A 16,496-nucleotide genomic window follows, 5' to 3' on the forward strand; every position below is an offset into this window, starting at 1 on the left:
TGCTCTCAGCTATCAGATAATCTTGAATTTTATTTGGGAATCTTGAAGCCATCAACATCTAAATGAATACTCTTTAAAGGTACTCTTTTAAGGGAAAGGGATTATGCTGAGCACCCACTGAATTAAATTATATTGACAGTCTTCTATCCTGTACACCTGTGAGGTCATTAACTTTGTTATCTCAGTTTCTTATTTTCTAAATAAAATTGACTACATTTTTATTCATGATAAAATTAGTACATACTTCCTAAGGAAATCTGAAGAAATTAGAAGATAGAAACTTTGATCTGAAATTATGTAAGGATGTATTTTAACTAAGTCTATTGAATCTCTACAACATTCAGGTAAGAGTTATCAGACACTGTTAGATATATTTTCACAGTGACGTTTATGCCTTATTCCTGGCCTAGAACTTGTTAACAAGTCCACAGTCAACTTTGCAGAAAAGAAATATTTTCTAGGTAGAACAAGAAAGGCATTAATGGTCATCTTTTAGTTTGTTATAAAAAGTAATAAGGTGGCTTTAAACTTTTAAACCTGGGTCACAGCATGTTGAACAGCACACCATTTGCAGATTTTTTGAATGATTGGGTGAGTTAGGGCTCTTGAGTTTGGGCAGACTAGTAATGTGCTACATGTGTTTATCCTACTGTCCTATGAGAGCCCCCAGAACTAAAATTACATTTTAATGCAGGAAGAAAGGAACTCTTAAGACAGTTCTGTCATTTTAAAAATACAAAAGTAAGTAGGAAAGGAAAACCCTTTTTTGTACATATGGTGTAGAACTCCTGAGAAGACGCTCTTTTTAAGAGTAACGTTGAGGGCTTCCCTGGTGGCGCAGTGGTTGAGAGTCCGCCTGCCGATGCAGGGGACATGGGTTTGTGCCCCGGTCCGGGAAGATCCCACATGCTGCGGAGCGGTTGGGCCCGTGAGCCATGGCCGCTGAGCCTGCGCGTCCAGAGCCTGTGCTCCGCAACGGGAGAGGCCACAGCAGTGAGAGGCCCGCGTACCACTAAAAAAAAAAAAAAAAAAAAGTAACATTGAAACAGTTGTAGGTGTTAGAAATATCCAGAAGTCGTCAATGATGGTTGTAGTTTATTTGTAGTAATCATTCAAATGCAGTTCTGACAAGCTACTGAAATTGCATATGACTGGTTCAAATGCTTTTAATAAATTAATGTGAGAATTAAGAAAATTTCCTAAATTTCGAGTTGGTAGTTTGCTAATTTAGAGCATGAGAGAATATGACATGTTTTAAGAAACTAAGATAGGGAATGGCAACTTATTTGTTCTATTCATTGATTTCTTTTTGAATTACCAAATCACATCCAGGCACTTCCCAGTTAATAGTATATACATGAACTGAATAGACTCTGTGACCTAGAGAGTAATTCTAATTACTGCTGATGAGTGAGTTAGGCAAGAGAGAAGAGTCCATAGAAAAGCCACCTTCAGTTTTGTCTCATGGTGATAATAAGGAATACTTTGCTAAATAGTCTTCCTGTACCTTATAAAATAACCCCCAGGTGCAAATTACAAGTACTTATCTGTGGCTGTATTTCCTTAGCCAAAGACTCACCATTTCCTCAGTTAAGGTCCTGTTTCTATTTACTGTTTAGAATACAGGAAATGCACAAACTGAAAGGAAGAAGAACCTGCCAGATGTAGAGTAGAAAATGCAGCAGCTGAAAATTCAGGGAACCCCAGAATCACTATATGGTTAAAAAAAATCCTTTTTATTAATATTACATACACAAAAATGCTGACTAGAGAATTCTACAGATATATCGTAAATCCTGTGTAGTTATGTGTATACTCACCTAAATTTGTTTTAAAATTTATTAATCTGTAAATTATTCATGTTTTCTTAATTTGAACATTAATTTATAAAAACTTCCTGACTGGTACATCCTAATACAACTACAGCTTACGTTAAGTCATATAATTTTATTTGATGACCTGTTATCTCAGTCATGTTTGATCAGTGGTCATTCTTAGCTTTGGTTCAGAACTTTATAATTATAGATGGAAGAGTTTCTAAATGTGTAAGAAAGTGAGATCCCAATGTCTGGGAGCACCAAACATTTCTGAGCAAACAAATACACTTGATAAGCATGAAATGTGGGTTTGGTTTCACACTGGATGTTCTGGAGCAGTATTTAAACATCATGAAGGTTGTTTAAAAGGATGGAAATTGAGCAAAGCATTGAAGCAAATCTTTTGGCTTGACCAGCATGTTTATCATTTAATAGTTTATATAGAATATATTGTTACATATAATTTAACATTAATACAGGCGAGGTTTTGGCAACATGTATTTACATTCTTATCCCACTTTTTGGCTTGGTTTCTAATTTTAGGGTGGAGATGGCCATTGTAAGGGGAAGAATTTGAAGAGGAACAGATTTTTTTTTTTTTTTGGTAGTGTCTTTTCTTTTAAATCTTAAAAATACAAATTGGCAAGTCTCCTCCAGTCTGGGGTCTGGGAGGGCCCCTCCCACCTGCCTCTCCTGATCCCATCCCCCACCCCCCCACTTCCCCCTTCCCTCCTATGCCCCCAGGACCAATGCGGCGTTGGGGGGGGCGCAGGGAGGGCTAAGGGCGGGTCTTGGAGGGCAGGGGACCCTCTCAGCAGGCTCCCTGGGCCCAAGTGGGTGGGGCAATCGCCCTCCGCTCCTCTCCTGTTCTTCCTGGAGAGTCTCTCCCATCTGCCTCTCCTGATCTCCCCAGCCTCAGGGATGCTGAACTTGTGTGGCCTCCACTTCTCCTCCCCCCTTGGTCCCCCTACATCCTACCGGTTCACTCTGGGCTTCCTCCCATCTTCTTGGGGGTCAGAGTCCCCTACCAGCGGCCAGCAGGAGCCCTAGTTGTGGGGAGACACTAACTCTGTGTCTCCCCACACTGCCATCTTGACTCTTCCCCCTGCCTGAGTATTCTTAATAAAACATAAATCAGATGATGTCATTGCTCTGCTCAAAACCCCCCATGCTTCCCACTTCACACAAAGGAAAAGCGCAGACATTACAATAACCTCCACGACCCTACACAGTATGCCTCTACCCTCTCTTTGACGCTATTTGCTACTTCTCTTCTCTATTGCTCATTCTGTTCCAGGCCCACTGGCCTCCTTGCTGTTCCTGACTATGCTTCTGCCTCAGAACCTTTGTTTTTACTGTTTCCTCTGCTGAGAAATATCTTTCCTCAGGTCACTGCATGGTTCCCTCCTTTACCTTCTTCTGTTGTTCAGGACAACCTCCTTTCACTCGTATATGAAGCTTTCTCTACCATGTTACTTAAAATGACAACTTTCCCCATTCCCATTTCTGTTTCCTGTTTTACTTCTTCATATAGCATTTCTCTATCTGACAAGCTTTATTTATTAATGGTGTCCCTCCAATAAACTGTGAACTACATGAGGGCAGGGAATTTAGTGTTTTGTTTGTTGCGGTATTCCCCAGCATAGAATAGTGCCTAGCATATATTGACACTCAATAGCATTTTCTTTGTGAATGAATGAATGAATTTATTAAGCACCTACATAGTAATCACTTGAAAAAAACCAAAGAATAAAATATGAAATAATTTTATTGGTGTGGTAGAATGTGCTTCCTATAGCATGCTAATATTCATTGTTCAAGTAGCTGAACAAGGAATGAATAGCAGTCATTCAGCACGGAGTTTAAAGGTGAAGTAGACAAGGTGAACTTACAGTTTGTTAGTGTTTTAATGGAGGAATTGAAACTTAGTTACATTTATAGGTAAAACTGAAAGATGCTTTTTAGAAACAGAATTCAGAGGAATCTCAGATAAGTTAGAAAAATTGTATCTCAAAATTTATAAAGAGACAAGGAAATTCAGGTAAGACAAGTGAAAGGGTAAAAAAAAATAATGCTCTACTAAGTGAGTTACAGTATCTGGGTCAGAATTTTAGATTATCCACTGTAAGTCACCACATTTCTGTTTCTTTAGTGACTGCGTGTCAGGAGACCAGGCAAGTCCTAAATTAGTACCCTTAGTACTTGTCATAGAGTGAGAAATTATATGAGTATTGTCTCAGTGTTATGAAGGTCTCTCAGTTAACTCTCTTGGCTTAGAATAAGTGAAGTAATTTGCTTGCTTAATTGGATAGTATCGAAAGAATAAACGAAATATATAACTCAAAGAGGTAAATAAAATGAAGTTTGCTTCCGATTGACTTTCAGACTAACTTTGGGTTAAGGTGCTTGCTCTTCACAATTGGCTTTTCATTTAATGGATAACAGTATAGAGATTCCAGCTATCCAGGGGCTATTACATGGTCTCTGTGGCCCTCTTGCCAAAGAGTAAAGGTGATTCTGAAGTTCTCTTTGAAGTCACTTAGTCCTAATCTCCTCCAGAGGGAGCTCAATGTCCAGCATTTTCAGGACCTGGAGCTAGTGTCAGCTCTGATCTAACAGGACTAGCCATTCAGTTCCCTGTTGGACTGAACTAGTGTATGAAGATGGGATCCTAATGAGGCAGTGCTTTTTGCTCTAAATCAGTGGTTTTTACTCCCTGAGATGAGAAATGTAATAAAAATGCATGCTAGGATTTGGGTTTCCTCAGGTGAATGACTCCAAAGTCTTAGGACCTTTCAAACCAAGCCCTAGATTATTTACATAAATTTCAGGCAGCATCTCTTGGGCATCTCTGAGTAATTTCTTTGTGGCTACTAATTATTACATTGAACAGTATTATTAAAATGTTTAAAGCATCTGCTGCCTCATGAAAAACCTTAAAAACCAGATTTATAATGGAATAATCTGCTATCAATAGACTTCCTTGGATTGTTGTTTGATAGATTTGAGTTTAGAAAATTGGTTCCTTTTAATTGCTGTCCTTTAAACAGAATATCTAGTGGTATCAGAATATTTATTGAAACTATACCTATAAATTTCTGGGGCTTTTTTCTTTTTAAAAATATTTGTTGAATGAACATTCAATTTTTATTAAAAGCATTGTGGTATGGGACTTCCTTGGCTGCCCAGTGGTTGAGATTTCTCCTTCCAATGCAGGGGGTGAGGTGGTTTGATCCCTGGTCAGGGAGCTGGGATCCCACATGCCTCGGGGCCAAAAAGCCAAAATGCCAAAATGTAAAACAGAAGCAATATTGTAACAAATTCAGTAAAGACTTTAAAAATGGTCCACATGAAAAGAAATCTTAAAAAAAAAAAGCCACATAGTATAACAGAGTCCAGATTATAATCAGATTGCTTAAATTAAAATCATGGCTTTTACCACTTCTTCACTGGGGAGTATGTGTGTGGTATTTTGTTGCCTCAGTTTTCCTCAGTTGGAAAATGGGGACAAGGATAGCTTATCTCTTAGAGATTTTGTGAGGACTTACTGAGATAAAGTTTAATACACACAGGGCATAGTGAGTTTGTACTGTACTGATGAAATGTAGTTGTCTCCTTCAAAGATGCAGAATTATGGTTTTGTTTGTTTGGCCATGCACATGGCTTGTGGGATCTTAGTTGCCCGACCAGGGATTGAACCCAGGCCACAGCAGTGAAAGCACAGAGTCCTAACCATTGGACAACCAGGGAATTCCCCAGAATTATGGTCTTTAATCTTAGTTCTTTTGTCCAAGTTGTCCGAGTTTATCCTGACTTCCTTCACTTTGGTAATAAATTAGGTCTATGGGTGCCCTTTACTGTTGTTGTACACTGCCTGTGAAATTCTGAGGGAAACTGTGCCTTGGTCTCTATTTGTTTAGATGTGAAGTTGGCATGGATGACAAATACATGTCTGCTCTACATGTATAAAATGTTACGTTACTTTTTTTTTAATAAATGTATTTATTTTTGGCTGCGTTCCGTCTTTGTTGCTGTGCTCAGGCTTTCTCTAGTTTTGGCGAGCGGGGGCTACTCTTTGTTGCAGTGCGCGGGCTTTTTGTGGTGGCTTCCCTTGTTGCAGAGCACGGGCTCTAGGCGTGCGGGCTTTGGTAGTTGTGGCTTGTGAGCTCTAGAGCGCAGGCTCAGTAGTTGTGGTGCACGGGCTTAGTTGCTCCGTGGCATGTGGGATCTTCCCGGACCGGGGCTGATGGGATTGCCATTACTTGGTTCTCTGTGGCTACCAAAAGTCATGCAGAGAAGTGGGAACAGCAGAGGCAGTGGCAGCTGAATTGGCAGTCAACCAGGTCAAGTTTTGAAATCTGTTGGGTAGATATTCATGTGATGATTAGGAATCCTGGTTTCAATCCTTTGGCCAAGTGGAGTTGTTGTAAGTGGAAGGGGTTACAACGGGTAGCTCAGTAGGTTGCTGCTATGTGACACTCATTTCCTTTCCTTTGGAAGAAGGAAGATAGAATATAGTCACAGTGATAGGAAATACCCTGATGCATTTAACACCTTGAAGAATAAAATTAGACTACCGTTTTTTATTGTTTAATATAATACTGTATATTATATATAAACAAATTTATATGTTTCACATCCTGCTTTATGATGCTAGTTACTTACCTCTTAATTTATATCTTTGTACTTTTACATCCTACCCCCAGTACCTTCATATAATTGTGTACCTTGATATGTATGGAACAAATAATTTAAATTCAGAATGACCTTAGTAGTTTGAAGACTTGCTGAAGAATCAATGAATGATGTTAAAAATGATCAGTAAGAATCTGAGGCATGGATGTCACAGAGCAAGCTTCTCAGAAGAGATCTTGGGTTGGCAGTTAGTGGTGTCATGTTGCAGTTCTTTAAAACTTCAGAGCACTCACAATTCTGTGTGCCTTTAGGAGGGCTTAGTTGAAGTTTTTATCAAGTTTCAGCCTTCTCAGATCAAAAGCAATTCTACTTTTTCTTGGCAATACGTGTACTAGATATCTGACTGTATGTGTTGGATATCCTGAAAAATTCCAATTATGAAACTTCTCATTAATGGCCAAAAGTTACTGGTGGTTTAGAGCATTGGAGATAAAGTCTAGGGCCTAAGCAAGGTAAGAAGTTGTATTGGAAACTACACATAAAGCTGAGTCCTTAAAAAGTGATACCCTTAGTAAAGAGTGAATTAGACAAAATGTACTCCTCAAAGTGTGATTATAGAGAAATTTGTTTGTCTTGTCCTTGGCTCTGGATGGAAAAAAAAAAAAAAATCAAACCAACAACCTGAGAACTCATAACCATCTTTCATAAAGGTTTGGTGTCACATTTCAACTACACGTGTGATCCAAAAAACCCAAGATTAGAATGTGGTTTAAAGTGCTAATGGGTAAATAATGAATCCTGTTACCTGTCAGAATCAATCAAACACAAATACTCTCTGGAGGAATGCACTTTATTTTTTTAATTTTTAAAAAAATGTTATTTAGGGCTTCCCTGGTGGCGCAGTGGTTGAGAGTCCGCCTGCCGATGCAGGGGACACGGGTTCGTGCCCCGGTCCGGGAAGATCCCACATGCCGCAAAGCGGCTGGGCCTGTGAGCCATGGCCGCTGAGCCTGCGCGTCCGGAGCCTGTGCTCCACAACAGGAGAGGCCACAACAGTGAGAGGCCCGCGTACCGCAAAAAATAATAATAATAATAAATAAATAAAATAAAATAGATCTGAAGAAAGTACCCAGAGTATAGCCTAGAAAGACAAAGAGGTAGAAAAGATAAAATAGAAGTTAAGAGACATGGATGAAGTATGAGAAGGTCTAACGTAATACTAATCAGAATTCCAAAAGGAAGAAATAGAAAGAATGAGGAAATGCAATATTCAAAGAAATAATAGCTGATAATTTTTCCAGAATTGTGTAAAAAAACCCAAGAATCCTCAAATTCAGGAATCCCAGTGAATCCAAGAATAACTAAAATGAAACCCACTCTCAGATACATCATCATGAAAGTGCAGAATACCAAAGAAGTGAAAAAAGATTAAAAGTAGTCAAAGACTGATAACTACAAATGAATGATGGGTAATGACAGTAACTTTTCAACAGCACAATGAAAGTCAGAAGAAATTTGGAATCATATTTTCTAAGGATGGAGCAAAAATAGCTGTAAACTTGGAATACTGAGGCAGGTTATTAATAGTCATCTCCAAATATCTGTTCTTTGCTTCTTCTTTTGTAATAAAATCCCTGATTTTTAACTGAGCACATGAATGCCTGGAATAAAATCTACTTTTCCCAGCTTTCCTTACAGTTAGCGCTATCAGAGAAGTAGTGAAAGTGGTAATTTGTATTAAACTCTAACAAGTCAAAGGTTTTGCTTTATTGCTGCCAATTTCTGAGATAATAGAAAAAAACATGAAACAACTGTCTTGGACACTGGGCAACAGGCAGCCCAGGACACTGATCTCTGAGAGAAGAAAAATGAGTTGAAGCAATCATTATAATCACACAGGCTTTCTTCAATTTCTGGATCACTAAACAGGGAGATGGTGATTCACCGATAGCCTGGCACATTTGGTGAGTTTATGCGGTAGGGATATAAGTTTGGGGAGGTCAAGGTGGCTAGAGTTTGCAAGGCAAAATACAAGAGAAGAGAAAGCTATGTAGGGAAGGAACTTAGAAATCTGCATGGCTTCTCCTCCAATCTTTGGCTGAGTAGTAATCTGTGCATGTGTTGCAGCCATCAAAATGCACCTCCCAGAGCTCCAACTGCAGGGAGTGTAATTTAACTTAAACCAAAAGAATTAGAAAAATTATCTAGGGGCTTCCCTGGTGGCGCAGTGGTTAAGAATCACCTGCCAGGGGCTTCCCTGGTGGCGCAGTGGTTGAGAGTCTGCCTGCTAATGCAGGGGACACGGGTTCGAGCCCTGGTCTGGGAGGATCCCACATGCCGCAGAGCAGCTAGGCCCATGAGCCACAACTACTGAGCCTGTGCGTCTGGAGCCTGTGCTCTGCAACAAGAGAGGCCGCGACAGTGAGAGGCCTGCGCACCGCGATGAAGAGTGGCCCCCGCTCACCACAACTAGAGAAAGCCCTCACACAGAAACAAAGACCCAACACAACCAAAAATAAATAAATTAATTTAAAAACTCCTACTCCCAACATCTTCTAAAAAAAAAGAATCACCTGCCAATGCAGGGGACACAGGTTCAAGCCCTGGTCCAGGAAGATCCCACATGCTGCAGAGCAACTAAGCCTGTGCACCACAACTCTGAGCCCGTGTGCCTAGAGCTCATGCTCCACAACAAGAGAAGCCACCACAATGAGAAGCTTGAGCACCCCAACAAAGAGTAGCCCCCGCTCGCCGCAACTAGAGAAAGCCTGTGTGTAGCAACAAAGACCCAATGCAGCCAAAAATAAATAAAACAAATAAATTTTGTTTTGTTTTGTTTTGCGGTATGTGGGCCTCTCACTGTTGTGGCCTCTCCCGTTGCGGAGCACAGGCTCTGGACGCACAGGCTCAGTGGCCATGGCTCACGGGCCTAGCCGCTCCGCGGCATGTGGGATCTTCCTGGACCGGGGCACGAACCCGTGTCCCCTGCCTCGGCAGGCGGACTCTCAACCACTGTGCCACCAGGGAAGCCCCCAACAAATAAATTTTTTAAACAAAGGACTTGATCTCTTAAAAAGAAGAAAAGAAACAAGAAAAATTAGCTAGCTTACCGGGAGGATTCAGGAAAATATCCCTGGAATTAGATTTTTGGGTGTTTGATCAAGGTGACTGGAATATAAGCCTAGATAAGCAAGAATTCATTGACTTGAGGGAACCTTCTCAGGACACGAGATTTAACACCCTAGCAAGGACCATAGGGGTTATAGAAAATACACTGCTGTGCTTGCTCTTAAGCCTGGGGAAAACTGTGGCCAACGCTCACGGAAGTAGAAATGTCTGAATTGCCCTTACAGTGACAAAGGAAGAAATAAATAGACTGAAGGAAGTGGGCATGCTAGAATAAATGTATTATGTAAGACCAGAAGACAACCAGACAATAATGTTCCATGGGAGGACCCAGGGGACCCGTCATTCACCAAGTCCATTAAGAATACCCTGGTGATAAATCAACTATACTTCAATTTAAAAAAAAAATACCCTAGTGAAAGGAAGTGCAAGACTTATATACTGAAACCTACAGCAAAGAGACTAATGCTGAGCCCCTGGCATGGCATTATTTTTTGAGGAGACCAACTGGCTGGCAAGTCAAATATATCAGGCTCTTTCCATCCTTGAAGAGCTAGGGTTTCATCCTCCCTGAGATAGATACCCATTCTGAATGTGGCTGTGCTTTCCTGCCTGCAGATTCTTAGTAGCCTGGAACTTACAGAAAACCTGATCCACAAGCATGGAAATACACACAGTGTAGCATCCAACCACTTCACATTGAAGGAGGTGTGGGTGTGGTCCCATAACCATCGTAGAACACTGGATGCTTTATAAGGTGGAGTTGAAGTGACACCTCAGAGGCAATCTTATAAAAGGATGATATGCCACTCTTCAGGATGCAGAACATGTGTTAAATCAGAGGAATTTTATAGAGTGCTGTATCCCTAGTAGGAATAATAGGGTGCTAGATCCCCATGGATTTGGGGACCAAGGCATGGAAGGAGGATTAGTTCCATTTAACATCACTCCTAATGACCTACTTTGGGGTTTTGTACTTTCCATCCCTGGCAACCCAGGGCTTTGGCAGAATTGGAGTTCCTGGTCTCCAGAAGGGGCACACTCTTGCTAGGGGCCACAGCAAGAGTCCCATTGAACTAAAAATTTGAGTTGTCACCATGGAATTCTGGATTCCTTGTGCCCATGGCAAGCAAGAAGAGGAGTCACCATATTGGTAGGGGTAATTGGCCCTGAGCAGCAGGAGGTAGGATTACTGCTACACGAAGGGGGCAAGGTGGGATATGTGTTAAACCCAAGATATCCATTTGAGTACCCCGTGTTACTCCCTCATACTACTGTAACTGTGAATGGACTCATGTAGCAACTTCTGACTGAGGACGGTATGATTACCAAGGGTTCAGACTGCCCAGGAATGTAGGTTTGGGTCACACTACCAGGTAAACCACCAAGATCTGCTAAAATGATGACTTGTAGGTGAGGAAAATGCAAAATGAATCGTGGAGGAGGATAAGTACCAGTTGCAGCCCTGAGATCAACTGCAGTGATGAGGGCTGTAATTTGTCTCATTGTTCTCCATCCTCTGAATTTCCTTTCAAGAAGGGTAACAGGAATCATGGAGGAACCTTTCTCCAAATTGTGAGAAGTAGATATATGTGGTGCAATGGGTGAATCTCTGGTGGCCACAAAAATGTACCTCTTAGATCTCTGACTGTGGAGAGCATAAGTGAGCCCCAGCTGCTGCACTCTGAAATCTGGCACCGCATTTGCACTAAAGCTACACTTCCCACATGTTAATCCCAGTTAATGACTGAGCTCATCAGGGATCTAAGGTAGGCCTGTTCCTGAGAAATGCAGTTTTCCTGATGGGAGACTAAAGCTTGAGGATTCCACATCAGCTTCCCAAACTTCCTTGGAGCTACAGTGCAGTGTAAATGTTTTCCACTCAGTCTTACTTTCATTCCTCTCCCCTTCACAAGGGTTAGACCTGCATTGCAATCTTATGACTCTCTTAGCTACCCCTGGCTCCCTTTCCATTTTTCCTTATAGGTGTTTACTTCCATAAATCTCTTTCATGTCAAATCCTCTTCTTGGCATCTGCTTCTTGGAGTAACCAGACTGACAAGGCATGCATAGAGGAAATTTATGAGGCCAGTCAAAGAATATCTGCCAGGGAGCTATAAGCTGAATACTTCTTAGAGATCACACCGAGCTAGGAGAAACTCAAGTTTCTGACAGCCAGTGTGGAATGATGTTGTTGAATAGCTGCATATTCAGTAGAGATCCCAGAAGAATCATACGTTAGCAGGATGAATAAAGGTCATAGAATAAAGGTCAATTTAGATCTTCTCTTAAAAGCAAGCTCTAACAGACGAGGCTGATCTGAAAGTAACTCGAATGACTGTCAAAACAAATTTCAACCTCTCTGAAGGAAAAAAAAATACTAATACTCAACCATGTAATGATCATAACACCTCCCATTCAAACTAAAATTACTAGACTTGAAAACAACTCAAAAAAGTGACCCATAATGAAAATTAAAAATCAGTCAATAGAAAGAGATAAAGTAATGATGATGGGGGACTTCCCTGGTGGTCCAGTGGTTAAGACTCCGTGCTTCCACCGCAGGGGGCACAGGTTCAATCCCTGGTTGGGAAACTAAGAACCTGCATGCCATGTGGTGAGGCCAGGAAAAAAAAAAAAAAGCTGATGGATTAGCAGACAAGGACTTGAGAACAGCTATTATAAAATGCTCAAATATTTAGAGGAAAACAGAAACATATTGAAGAAAGAAGTAGAATATTTTAAAAGATCCAAATGGAACTTCTAGAGCTAAAAAATACATTATATGGGGGGCTTCCCTGGTGGCGCAGTGGTTGAGAGTCCGCCTGCCGATGCAGGGGATACAGGTTCGTGCCCCGGTCCGGGAAGATCCCACATGCCGCGGAGCGGCTGGCCCGTGAGCCATGGCTGCTGAGCCTGCGCGTCCGGAGCCTGTGCTCCGCAACGGGAGAGGCCACAACAGTGAAAGGCCCGCGTACAGCAAAAAAGAAAAAAAAAAAAAAATACATTATATGAAGTGAAATGAAAATTCACTGAATTGAGTCCAAAGCAAATTAGATACTGTAAAAGAAAATATCAGTGTCTTTGAGACATAGCAATAGAAACCATCCAAATTGAAGCATAGAGGAAGATGGAAATAAAATGAAACAAAACTGAAATAAAAGCAAAATGACTCTGGTACAATATTAATCATTGTAACATACATGTAATTGTGTTCCTAGAAAAACAGAGGAAAGGGCAGAAAAAATATTTGAAAAAGAATAACCGAAATGTTTTCAAATGCATTGAAAACTGTAAGTCCTCAGATCTAGGGAGGTAAATAAATCCCAAGCAGGATAAACACAAAATTTCAGGAAGGCACATAATAATCAAATTGCTAAAACTCAAGGTGTATTAAACACAGGTTTTATTATTATTCTGGTATGGTGAGGCCAACAGATCAGGAGAAAACTACCATTGAAAAGATTGTTGTTATACTCAACAGATCTCAAGAGAAGGAGGCACAACATGCCACAGAGGGCCACAAGGGGAAACATCAGCGTTGGTCAGGAGGCAGAGGGAATGAGGGGGAAACCTGGGAAAGAGCTTTTATTGTGGCTTCCACAGGGAAGAATGTGCTAAGCAGGTAAGCAATCTTAGGAATGGCTAGTTTGAATAATTTCAGCAGGCTCTTCGGGGTAGGGGCTGTCCTTAGTTGTCCTGTACCTGGCCCTGGGGTGATTAGGGCAGGGGAATAGTGGCCTGGAGTGTAAGAGCCTGATAAAAAAGTTAGTTGGCATATGGACACATATGGATTGACTGCATATGAAAGACATGTTTACAAGTGAGTTCTATTTCTAGGCATTGACTAGCCCTAGGAGGAGGCAGTCCCTCAAGGGTCAGCAAGACTTCAAGATGCCAAAGTATAGAAATACAGAAAATTAAAACATATGATCAATATGCAGGGATATGGAGAAAATGTAAAAGTGGAGGACATGCAGGCTTCAGTAGTTGTGGCACACAGGCTCAGTAGCTGTGGCTTGTGGGCCTAAGCGCAGGCTCAGTAGTTGTGGCATACGAGCTTAGTTGTTCCACAGCATGTGGGATCTTCCCAGACCAGGGCTCGAACCCATGTCCCCTGCATTGGCAGATGGATTTTTAACCACTGCACCACCAGGGAAGTCCTATTTATTTATTTTTGCTGCTGCTGCTTGTGTCAATTTTGTAAGTTAGGTTTTTCTAGGAGTTTGTCCATTTCATTTAAAATTTCAAATTTGTCAGCATAAAGCTGTTTATAATATCCCTTATAAAAGTCTGTAGGATTTGTAGTGAAGTCTCAGTTTTCATTATCAATGTTTGTCATTTGTGGTTTCTCTCATTTTTTTCTTGATAAGTTTTGACAGCAATTTATCAGTTTCAGAGTCTTTTCAATGAAGTTGATCCACTCTATGTATGTTTGTTTTCTGTGTCTGCTTCTGTATTATTTTTTTCCTTCTCCTTTCTTCAGGTTAAGTTTTATGTTCATTTTCTAATTTAAGTCATTGATTATTAGCCATTATTCTTTTTCTAATAAGCAATTTTAAAGTTATAAATTTACCTCCAAGCACAGCTTTAACTGTACTGAAAGTTTCTATTTGTAGTATTTTCATTATTATTCAGTAAAAGATATTTTCTAATTTCCTTTGTGATATCTGCTTTGACCCATGAGCTACGTAGAAATGTGCTTCTCAGTTTCCAAACATGTGAATATCTTTGAAGTTGGAATTTAGCTTAATTAGAGTGTGGTCAGAGAACACGCTGTATTATTTCGGCCCTTTGAAATGTAGTTACTTGTTTTATACACCAGCATATAGTAAATTTGGGTGCACTGTTCTATAGATGTCAATTAGGTCAAGAGCGTTAATTATAGTGCTTAAATCTTTATACCATTTCTGCTTCTTTGGCATGTGCCTATTCTAAGAGCTATTGAGGGGTGTGTGTTAAAATCTCTGACTATGATTGTGGATTTGTCTATTTGTTCTTTTTGATTCTATCAATTTTTTATTTATATACATTTAAAGCTATGTTTTTAGGTGCATAAAATTTAGATTCGTTATATTTTCCTGGTAAAGTGTACCATATTTCATTATGAAATATATCTTATCTCTAGTAATGCTTCTTGCCATAAAGTCTTCATCTGTTATCAGTAAAGCTATGCTAGCTTTTTTGTATGGTACATATTTTTATTTCCTTTTACTTTCAGTATTGCTATATATTTCATATAAATAGTTTTTTTTTTAAGCAGCATATGGTTGGTGCTGGCCATTTAAAATTTTTTTTTTTTTTTTTTTTGCGGTACGCGGGCCTCTCACTGTTGTGGCCTCTCCCGTTGCGGAGCACAGGCTCCAGACGCGCAGGCTCAGCAGCCATGGCTCACGGGCCCAGCCGCTCAGCGGCATGTGGGATCCTCCCGGACTGGGTCACGAACCCGTGTCCCCTGCATCGGCAGGCGGACTCTCAACCACTGCGCCACCAGGGAAGCCCTGGAGTATCATTTTGATACATGCATAATGATCCCCCATGTACTCATCACCCAGATTTAACAATTATCAACTCATGGCCAATTCTGTTTCATCTATTCCGCCACTTATTTCCTCCCCTCTTGTATTAATTTGGAGCAAATCCTAGACATCAGTATAATTCTTTCCTAAATATTTCAATGTGTATATCTAAAAGCTAAGTCCTCTTTTTATAAAGACATAATTACATCTTTACAACAGTTATTAAGTTTTTTTTTAATATATAAATTTATTTTATTTTTGGCTGTGTTGGGTCTTCATTGCTGCGTGGGCTTTCTCTAGTTGTGGTGAGCAGGGGCAACTCTTCATTGTGGTGCGTGGGCTTCTCATTGCAGTGGCTTCTCTTGTTGCGGAGCACGGGCTATAGGCGCACGGGCTTCAGTAGTTGTGGTTCGTGGGCTCTAGAGCGCAGGCTCAGTAGTTGTGGCTCACGGGCCTAGTTGCTCCGCGGCATGTGGGATCTTCCCGGACTAGGGCTTGAATCCATGTCCCCTGCACTGGCAGGCGGACTGTTAACCACTGTGCCACCAGGGAAGCTCTATTAAGTTTCTTAATGTTATCAATATCCAATCAGTGTTCACATTCCATATTTCTCCTGATTTTACATTTTGTTTGAATCAAGGCTCTCTTTTAATTTTTTTAACTGCTGATGGGCTACCCTGTGCAAGGGTAGCCCATCTTGAGTGAAGTTCTATTGAAAATGTGCGGGGCTGAAGATCTCACTCTGAGTGAAGGGCAGCTCACTCACTCCATTGATGGGCTCAGAATCTAGACTTCTTCAGGTGGCTTGTGGGAAACCAGCAGCCATTTCCACAGATGCCTGGTTTGTTCATCACTGATAATCATTTAACTCTGTGATAATGTTGTTTTTTGTCCTTTTTATAGACCTTGGGTAAAGAACTCCTGTAACATATCTTTCTTCTTAGCACCCTATTAGATGGTTATGCAGTTACTCAATATTTACCATATCAAGGAAAGGTATAAATAATACTTTTCTGTTTACTAATAATCCATGCTAAAGAAATACTTACTTCCATCATCCTACCATCCTTGTTCTTCCTTGAAACTGAAGGAAGGGTTGTGGGATGAGATGAAAGAGTGAGGTGATGGCCAAATGAGATAATGTACCTGGAAGTAGATTGTAACCCATCAGGTGCTATCTGTGCACATGTTGTGGGGTTTTTTTGTTTGTTTTCTTTTAATTTTTATAAATTTATTTATTATTTTTATTTATCTGTTTTTGGTTGTGTTGGGTCTTTGTTGCTGGGCGTGGGCTTTCTCTACTTGCGGCGAGCAGGGGCTACTCTTTGTTGCGGTGTGGGCGGGGCCTTCTCATTGCAGTGGCCTCTCTCGTTGCGGAGCACGGGCTCTAGGCACGTGG

At 40.7% G+C, this 16,496-nt stretch overlaps 1 protein-coding gene across 1 annotated transcript in view; it reads left to right on the top strand.

Moving 5' to 3' along the window:
- CDKL3 (cyclin dependent kinase like 3) overlaps positions 1-16,496 on the top strand; it is an 87,190-nt gene that overhangs the window by 44,045 nt on the left and 26,649 nt on the right.

The sequence above is a fragment of the Orcinus orca genome, chromosome 3 (genome assembly GCF_937001465.1).
Source record: "Orcinus orca chromosome 3, mOrcOrc1.1, whole genome shotgun sequence".
In the NCBI taxonomy this organism is placed as follows: Eukaryota; Metazoa; Chordata; class Mammalia; order Artiodactyla; family Delphinidae; genus Orcinus; species Orcinus orca.